Source organism: Limulus polyphemus, unplaced genomic scaffold (assembly GCF_000517525.1).
Source record: "Limulus polyphemus unplaced genomic scaffold, Limulus_polyphemus-2.1.2 Scaffold4981, whole genome shotgun sequence".
NCBI classification, from domain to species: domain Eukaryota; kingdom Metazoa; phylum Arthropoda; class Merostomata; order Xiphosura; family Limulidae; genus Limulus; species Limulus polyphemus.
The window spans coordinates 15,332-23,721 of NW_013670591.1; the positions used below are offsets into that span (position 1 = coordinate 15,332).

At 34.3% G+C, this 8,390-nt stretch overlaps 1 long non-coding RNA gene across 2 annotated transcripts in view; it reads right to left on the reverse strand.

Moving 5' to 3' along the window:
* Nucleotides 1-8,390, reverse strand: part of LOC106471949 — a 52,592-nt gene that overhangs the window by 8,749 nt on the left and 35,453 nt on the right. For both annotated transcript variants that reach the window (XR_002613383.1, XR_001291569.2), the window contains exon 3: nucleotides 1,019-1,212. This is a non-coding gene — a long non-coding RNA (uncharacterized LOC106471949). The remainder of the gene's footprint in view (nucleotides 1-1,018; nucleotides 1,213-8,390) is intronic.

Here is an 8,390-nt window from a genome sequence, read left to right on the forward strand (position 1 = left end):
CCTGGTATATAAAAGAGGGTGACAACGTGACGGTAATAATGTAGTGTGTGTGTGTAGGTAATGAGTAATTGAACTGCGGTCAGAGAGAGACGTATTGTTGAAGTTAACGTCCGTTCGTTATATTGTTTGTTTTAGCGCGAATATTGAAATTAAGTGTATCGTAAAGTTATATTCGGAAAGAATAAACCAGTTTTATTAAGTAAAGACTTGTGTCGTTAAAGGTTCGTCGGAACGAAGTTACGGAAAAATCAATTAACAAACGGAGACGTAACAATAATATCATCTTACATCTGTTAAGGAAATAGTCTAGATGTTCTGTAGGTAAAATCAAAATAGTAAAGAGAAATATTTAATACTATCTTCTGATAATAAGTTTTCTTCTGGTAGGGTCAGGTGCGTTTGACTTTTTCCTCCTCTTCTTTTCTGGTTAACATTTAAACAATCGCGCGTGTGCCTCTGATAAGCGTATTAGGCCTTTGAGTAACTTTTAAGTTTCGAACGGCTGGTTGGGGCCTACTTGTATTACATCTATCTTCAACAGCTGTAGGACAAAAATACAAATTTGCATTCAGGAACACTATTAATATTATTTATTTGTTCTGATTGTCATCTTAATTGTTGGATTTTTTTTCTAAGCGTTTTAAAACATGGGGAAACTTAGGGTAGAGAAAACGTCAAATGTCTGCGGTTGACGTAAAGAGTATATGAAATTAAATATCGAAAATACGGACTTGACAACGATTAAAATAACAAGAAAAAGGTTTGTTAGACAAGCAATTTTTATTTATGCGTGTAAAAATAGGAATAAATGTTCTCTAAAATATGTAGAAACATTTTTTGTTTGTTTTGAAAATTCTGAATGAATTTCGTTTGAGTTCGCTAATCCCTATATCGTTTTTGTAACAAGCTCGGTTTTAACGACCTGAAAATAGTAGATTTACATGAGATATATTTTTATAAAATGAAGATTTGTACGAAATTTTATAAATGAAAAAAAAAAACAACAACAAATATTTACCACTTCCGATCCTATCCCAATCACGTTGAAACAGTCAGTGGTCCCGCGCTAATTCCTGTACTCACAGGCTTGAACGGGCTAATCACTTCTTTTAAACAACTTATTCGTAACGATCCCTCATGTTTACAGTCACCTGCACGGATCACAGCTACCACGATTTAGATCGTTTAGGTCTTACGACGGGATACACATTGCTGTGTGGAATAGTTAGGAAGGATAAATGGCTTTATGTTTTATAGTAGCGCCCTCTGGTGAATATAAAGAAAATTATTTGCATATATAGAGAGAGCAGTCACCAGCTTTTACAAGGTTTTATCTGGCTTTTGAGCTATAAAACATTAACTTTAAATTTCGTCTAGATATAGATATTTTTAGTTAAATTATAATATGTTATTACACCTTTTTTAAATATCATATTCGCTATTATCATTACTCTGTTCTAGACGACGCTTAATAATTTTTGTTGCTATGGCTTCCGTCTTAGTTACGCGCTAATGCACGCCAAAAGAGACGGAGAACACGAAAATAACCGTCGACGTAATATGTTTGGTTACTTATAAACAAGTCGAACAGATATAGATAGAGCTGTAGCCTTCACGGATTTTCAAATCATATAAAAAGAAATAAAACATTTCATAATATAGTGTTTCAAACATTTTCATTACCCTCGTCCCCGCAGGGGGCGGGGGCGAAGGTAATGCAATCAAGTCCACGTGTGTATTTGTCTGTGTTTCCACGCGCTTATCTCGCAAACTAATATACCGATGTACACAAAAATTTTACACACGATGGGAAGACAGTATGGGACGATCTTCCCCAAATTTGAAGCATTTTTTTTGTTTTTTATAATGGGGGAGATATGGCATTTTCGCGGTTTTGGGTTAGTAACTTTATTAAGGTCGAGACTCCTCATTACACTACGAAGAATGATCTGGATCGTTGATAATTCTGGGTCTGAGAAGGTTTTCTGAGGTTTCGAAGGTGTAATATGACGTTATCCAGCATAAACGCATGCAATCTCGAAAAGGAGCGGCGGAATGTAATCTCTCTGATTACTCTTGTTCTCAGACCACCTTATCTATTTTTCTGTATCGGAAATTCACGAGGCTGACGGTTGCCATTGACATTTAGCATAAACATTTAATGATACTTGTCTAGGATATTAGTATTAGGCCTATTACATTTTTAACCCTACACTTTTGATTATCCCCTTGAAATATGGTGGACATAGCGCGGTTGAAACACTATTATGCACCTCATCTTTTAAGGGACATTATTTTGCCTTTCGAGGAGTGTCGGGCATGGCCTAGCGGAAAGAATGCCGGGCTGTGAATCAAAAGTTTCAAGTTTTCAGTAAAATCCTGCCATTCAGTTCACAGTAGCCTTATAAACAGCAAACGTTATTGCTGATTACTTCTCCTTTGATCAGCAGTTCTGAATTAGGGATAGCTATTATCTGATCGTTTAGCCCATAAGATGTCGCTGAGATTTAAAAAAATATATATATTATTTGTAGAGGAAATATAAAGTATATTAAATTCCGAGTATAATTGGTTTTTAAATTAAAGGGATCAAATTATTTTTATTAGAAATACTATTTGTTTGTTTGTAGTTAAGCACAAGTTTGTACAATAGGCTATCTGTGCTCTGCCCACCGCGGCTATCGAAACGCGGTTTCCAGCGTTGTAAGTCCGCAGACACCGCTGCGCCAATGGAGGGGGCAAATACTATCTTATTATATATGGAAAATGTATCCCTTGTACAAAAGAAAAAGTTCGGCAGGGTGACATTGGTCGAGTAAAGGTTATTTAGAACTCACACGTAATGTCTTTTAAGAACTCGGGAAACGTAGAATGTGAAGTTCATAAATTAAAATAAGAATATATAATATAATATATTAGTGTATTATATTAATACTTGCTATTAAACAAGTAATGCATGTTTTTTGTTTGTTTACAGATATGTAAATGCTGTTTATAGGTCTTATTTGTCTTTCAACACAATAATAAGTATTTATCTCATGAGTGTTACAATTACATCGAGGGAAATAAAATGTCAGTAATTATTGTAAAACGCCACCTGTAGTCTGATATCCGAAACCACATTAATGTTTGTTTTTTTTCGCTCGACGACCGTGATAAGGGCGTAAGACAGTATCGCAGGGGACAATTTTTTTGGGCAGATGTATGTATGTGTATATATATACATATTTAAGTTTTAAGACCTGAAATAACATATTACTATTTTATTTACGGTATGATAACAACTAATATGATGCTTCATATGTAGATTAAAATGAGATAAATCTGACGGCTAGAAAAAGTCTCGGAAAGGTCTAAGCGAAGTTTCATATGTTTTTTGTTTATTCAGGAACAAACAATAAAATGCAAAAATTAACAAATTAAAAAAAAAAAGTTTTTTTAACAAAAGACGAAACGCATCTGTCACGTACAAAAAAAAAACAAAAAACATGTAAGGTAGAAAATAACATTATAACGAGGTAAATCCCAAAGGTCTAGAAACAGCTAACTTTAAAAGTGATATTTTCGGAACGTCTATTATACGATTTACATTTTCATTAGGCCAACGTAATGAAATTTGAGCTTAGAGATTATTGACGTTTAATAACTGTTACTACTTTAACGGAAAGCTTTATATGCTTATAACATTTGAAAGATTTTTAAATTATTTTTTTTTTATGTCTTTTTGTGATCGTTAGAATGAAACTTGTCTGAATGACATTAGTTTTGGGGTAGTCTGACCTCGTAGATGTCCATAGATGGTGACTTCAAGTTGGTTCACATTTAGTGTATCTATTTTTATTATGGTTTTATTCGTGTAATGTAAGGATAATAATGATCTGATCAATTCCCAAATCTTAAAGTTACTCCTGGGCTATCTGCGCTAGCCGTCCATAATTAAGAAGTGATAGAATAGAGGGAAGGCAACTAGTCAACACCCCCACCCCCCAACTCTTGAGCTACTCTTTTACCAACGAGAAGTTTGTTTGACCATCATAATATAATGCCCACAAGGCTGAAAGAACGAGCATGTATGGTGATGGGATTCGAACCCGAGACCCTCAGATTGCGAGTCGAGAGCCCTAACCAACACGTCATGCCAAACCTTACCAACAACGATGACATCGAATTGGACCAGGAGTGGCCTAATGACTAACGTGCCCTAACTGTGAATCCGTTGTCGTAACAGTAGGCCAAGAATAACGTTGGATGCTGTTGACTAACTCAATACTTTTCTTTCATTTCAAAATTAGGAGCGACTATGTGCCTTTTCAGCAGCTTTGTTCAACAACTCTGAAACAAACATACAGAGTACAGACTTGGCTCAAATAACATTATCTTCGATATGAGATTTATAAATATGGCAACGAATAGTAGTTCGACATTAATAATATATGCATTTTTATATTAAAAAATATAATATCAAACAAATTTTCTATTTTTTTTTCGTCCGCGCAAACTGTGAGCTACGTTTTCCAACGTGCTAACATCGAATTAAAAGAAGGATCTAGACTATTACAGAAGATGTAAATGTAAAATGTTTATAAAAATAATAATGCCAGTAAATATTTGAGCAATTCAACTTTTTAACAGAATTAAAAACGTTAAGATAAAACCCCACAATGTCAAACGAAGTGGCCAAGTAGTTAGCATACTTAGATTGTGAAATTAGAGAGTTTAGGGATCGCGCCCCGTTGTTGCCAAAATTGTACTCCTCACTTTAAAGCTATGGGTGTGTTATAATAGTGACTTTCATTTCTATTATTCGATCCTTCAAGAGTAGGCCTAAAGTTTGCAGTGTGCAATGTTGAACACCTGCCGTCCCTCTAGTCTATCAGCTCAATATTGGGGATGAGCAAGTAGAGATATCCCTTTTGTGTAGCTTTAGAATTAAATTCATCGTGATTTTGGTTTGGTTCTTGTAAATCACAAAGCTACACAGTGGGCTATATGTGCTCTTCCCATTACAGATATCGAAACTCGATCTCTAGTTTCGTAAGTCAACAGACTTGCCACTAGGAGGCGATTCATTATGAACCAGGATAGAATTAATTACCTCAGTTTCGTATAACTTTTAAACAATCACCCCCCCCCAAAAAAAGTTATGTATTATCATACACGTATTGTTATTTACTTTTCAGATTTGTGTTTAATTATCCTTCAAATATACGAGGTACGTTGTATGCATATTAAGTTAATTAAATCAAGAAAACAAATACATCTGGCCCGAAGTGTTTCTCAGTATGAAACAAAAACATAAAGTTAAAAAAAATACACTCTTCTTTAAAACAGCTTGAAAAAGTTATATGTATCTATGTTTGATCAGAGGTCGAGTGTTTATCTTCGAGAAAACATTTCGAATTTATATTTTTTAATTTGATTAATGGCCATACTTTAAAGCTGTGATAAAACAGGCCTTTAACTTCCTGTTCTTCTTGAAATATTTTTAGCTACTGAGTAAACACGGTGGAACGTTTTATTAAATATCCGGCGGTAGGAGGAGGCTGACAAAAAATATTTTATTTATAATAAAAAAGTTAGGCTAAAAATAAGTAATAAACAAATTATCTCTACGCCATCTAGTGTCACAGACCGTGAGTCATATTTTATCTAGATTTTTTAAAGACCTTTCTTTTTTGTTTGTTTAAAGCTTTATAGATCTGGTAAAATAGAACAATGTCACAGAAGGTATCATCATATTAATATTTCTTTATATCTAAAATGTCACCATTTTAATATTTCTTATCGTTTGAGATATCATGATATTAATGTTTACTGCTATTTAAGGTATCATGATATTAATGTTTACTGCTATTTAATGTATCATGATATTAATGTTTACTGCTATTTAAGATATCGTGATATTAATGTTTACTGTTATTTAAGGTATCGTGATATTAATGTTTAATGCTATGTAAGGTATCGTGATATTAATGTTTACTGCTATTTAAGATATCGTGATATTAATGTTTAATGCTATGTAAGGTATCGTGATATTAATGTTTACTGCTATTTAAGGTATCGTGATATTAATGTTTACTGCTATTTAAGGTGTCATGATATTAATGTTTACTGCTATTTAAGATATCGTGATATTAATGTTTACTGTTATTTAAGGTATCGTGATATTAATGTTTACTGCTATTTAAGATATCGTGATATTAATGTTTACTGCTAATTAAGATATCGTGATATTAATGTTTAATGCTATGTAAGGTATCGTGATATTAATGTTTACTGCTATTTAAGGTATCGTGATATTAATGTTTACTGCTATTTAAGGTATTGTGATATTAATGTTTACTGCTATTTAAGGTATCGTGATATTAATGTTATTTAAACTCCTACATTAATATTTCTTCTTATTTAAGGTATCAATTTTATGACATTTTATTATATATTTGTTTTAGAGCAAAGCCACATTGGGCTATTTGCTGTGTCCACCGCGAGAAATCCAACCCCGGATTTTAGCGTTGTAAGTACGTAGACTTACCACTGTCCCACTGAGAGACATGCAAAGCTGTGTCCGCCGTGGGGAGTTGAACCTCGGATTTTAGTGTTGTAAGTCCGTAGACTTACCGCTGTCTCACCGGGAGACAAATAAAGCTGTGTCCGCCGTGGGGAATTGAACCTCAGATTTTAGTGACTCACCGGGAGACTTATGACGTTGCAGTCACATTTGTTTGTTGTCCTACTTGACGAGAAGTTTGTTTTAGAATTGTCGCACAGAATTACATAGGGGTTATCTGCGCATGGCCGCCCTTAATTTCGAACTGATGGAGTAGAGAGTCGACAACACCCATCGTCAACTCTTGGGCGTCTCTAATCTGACCGAACACTGATAATTGATTTACACTATAGACCCCCAAATTGGGGAATGAATTTATGTGACAACGGGATGCAAAACTACGAAACCTTGGATTTACAGTCTGGGTACGCTAACCACAAGGCCACGCCAGGTCAGCATGATAAGTGCCTGCAACGGTTTAAAAACATTAAATGACAGTTACGAAAGTACGAGTAAGGTCTACTTCTGAAGTGTGTTCAGCACTGAAATAGGTTTCCTTCTGGTATGGTAACACTTAAGGTGACTATTATCACATTTACAAAAGTTGTGAAAACTCATAAAATACAAAAACTTCTCCTTTATTTTCTTTTTTTTTTTTTGCAGGCATATCTCTCGTAAATAACAGGGGGCGCTTGTGCAGGAACTTTCTCTGGAAAATGAAACACCTAAAGCAATTATCAATCTAATCACCGATTCCCAGAAGCAGCCTTCACAGATCGTTAAATTACACAGGCCTGCGATGGTTTTATTGTCTTGAAATTTTTACATTTTCTACAGTAATTCCTGTAAGCCGAATCCGAAAATGATATCCATTTTTCTCCATCACGTACAGAATTTTCACAAAGCGTCATATGTACCTTTTACATAAATGAATCATTTTCATTGAAATCGGGGCATATTTTGTTATGGTTAAAATGTTGACAACCACTGGCTACAGATTTCTCTAGACCAATCGCGACGTGAGAGTCTTATCGATCGTTCTAGAACCTAAACATAACAAACATAATAATAAAAAATGTTCATTGTGGTAAACGAAATAATAACTTGATCTAAGTAAGAGTATTTTCTTCTTCCCAATTTGTAAAAAATCCTTACGTGCTAGAAAAAAATGAATATTATTTTCGAAATCCGCGTAGCTGAATTATGGAAAATCCGTTATTAAAACCAAAACAACTTTTATGAAGTTTAGTTTCATAGGCCCATGTTATTGACCAAAATCCTTCCGTACACGAGTAACCGTCGGAATTTTCTGGAAGATATCGTTCTCACTGACGTCATGTTTTAAAATTGATCGCTGTGACGACAGGAGAGGTCTGGAGACTTTTATGCAAGAGATTGGTTATCACGAGATAAAGTTTTGTTCGCAGGTATTCCAGTGATGAAGAACATAGTAAACAAGGGTGTGAAAATTTATTTTACTGTTTTCCCTACTGCAGTGGACCAATAAAAGCAGAAAAAGGATACAAGGCAAATATTCATATCCTATAAAGAAGTGATAACTGTACATGTTAAAGATGTATACTACTTGTAATTACTTGGAAGGGGGGAATAGTGGTATACAGAGGGATGGAAGAAGTGATAACTGTACATGTTAAAGATGTATACTACTTGTAATTACTTGGAAGGGGAGAATAGTGGTATACAGAGGGATGGAAGAAGTGATAACTGTACATGTTAAAGATGTATACTACTTGTAATTACTTGGAAGGGGAGAATAGTGGTATACAGAGGGATGGGAGAAGTGATAACTGTACATGTTAAAGATGTATACTACTTGTAATTA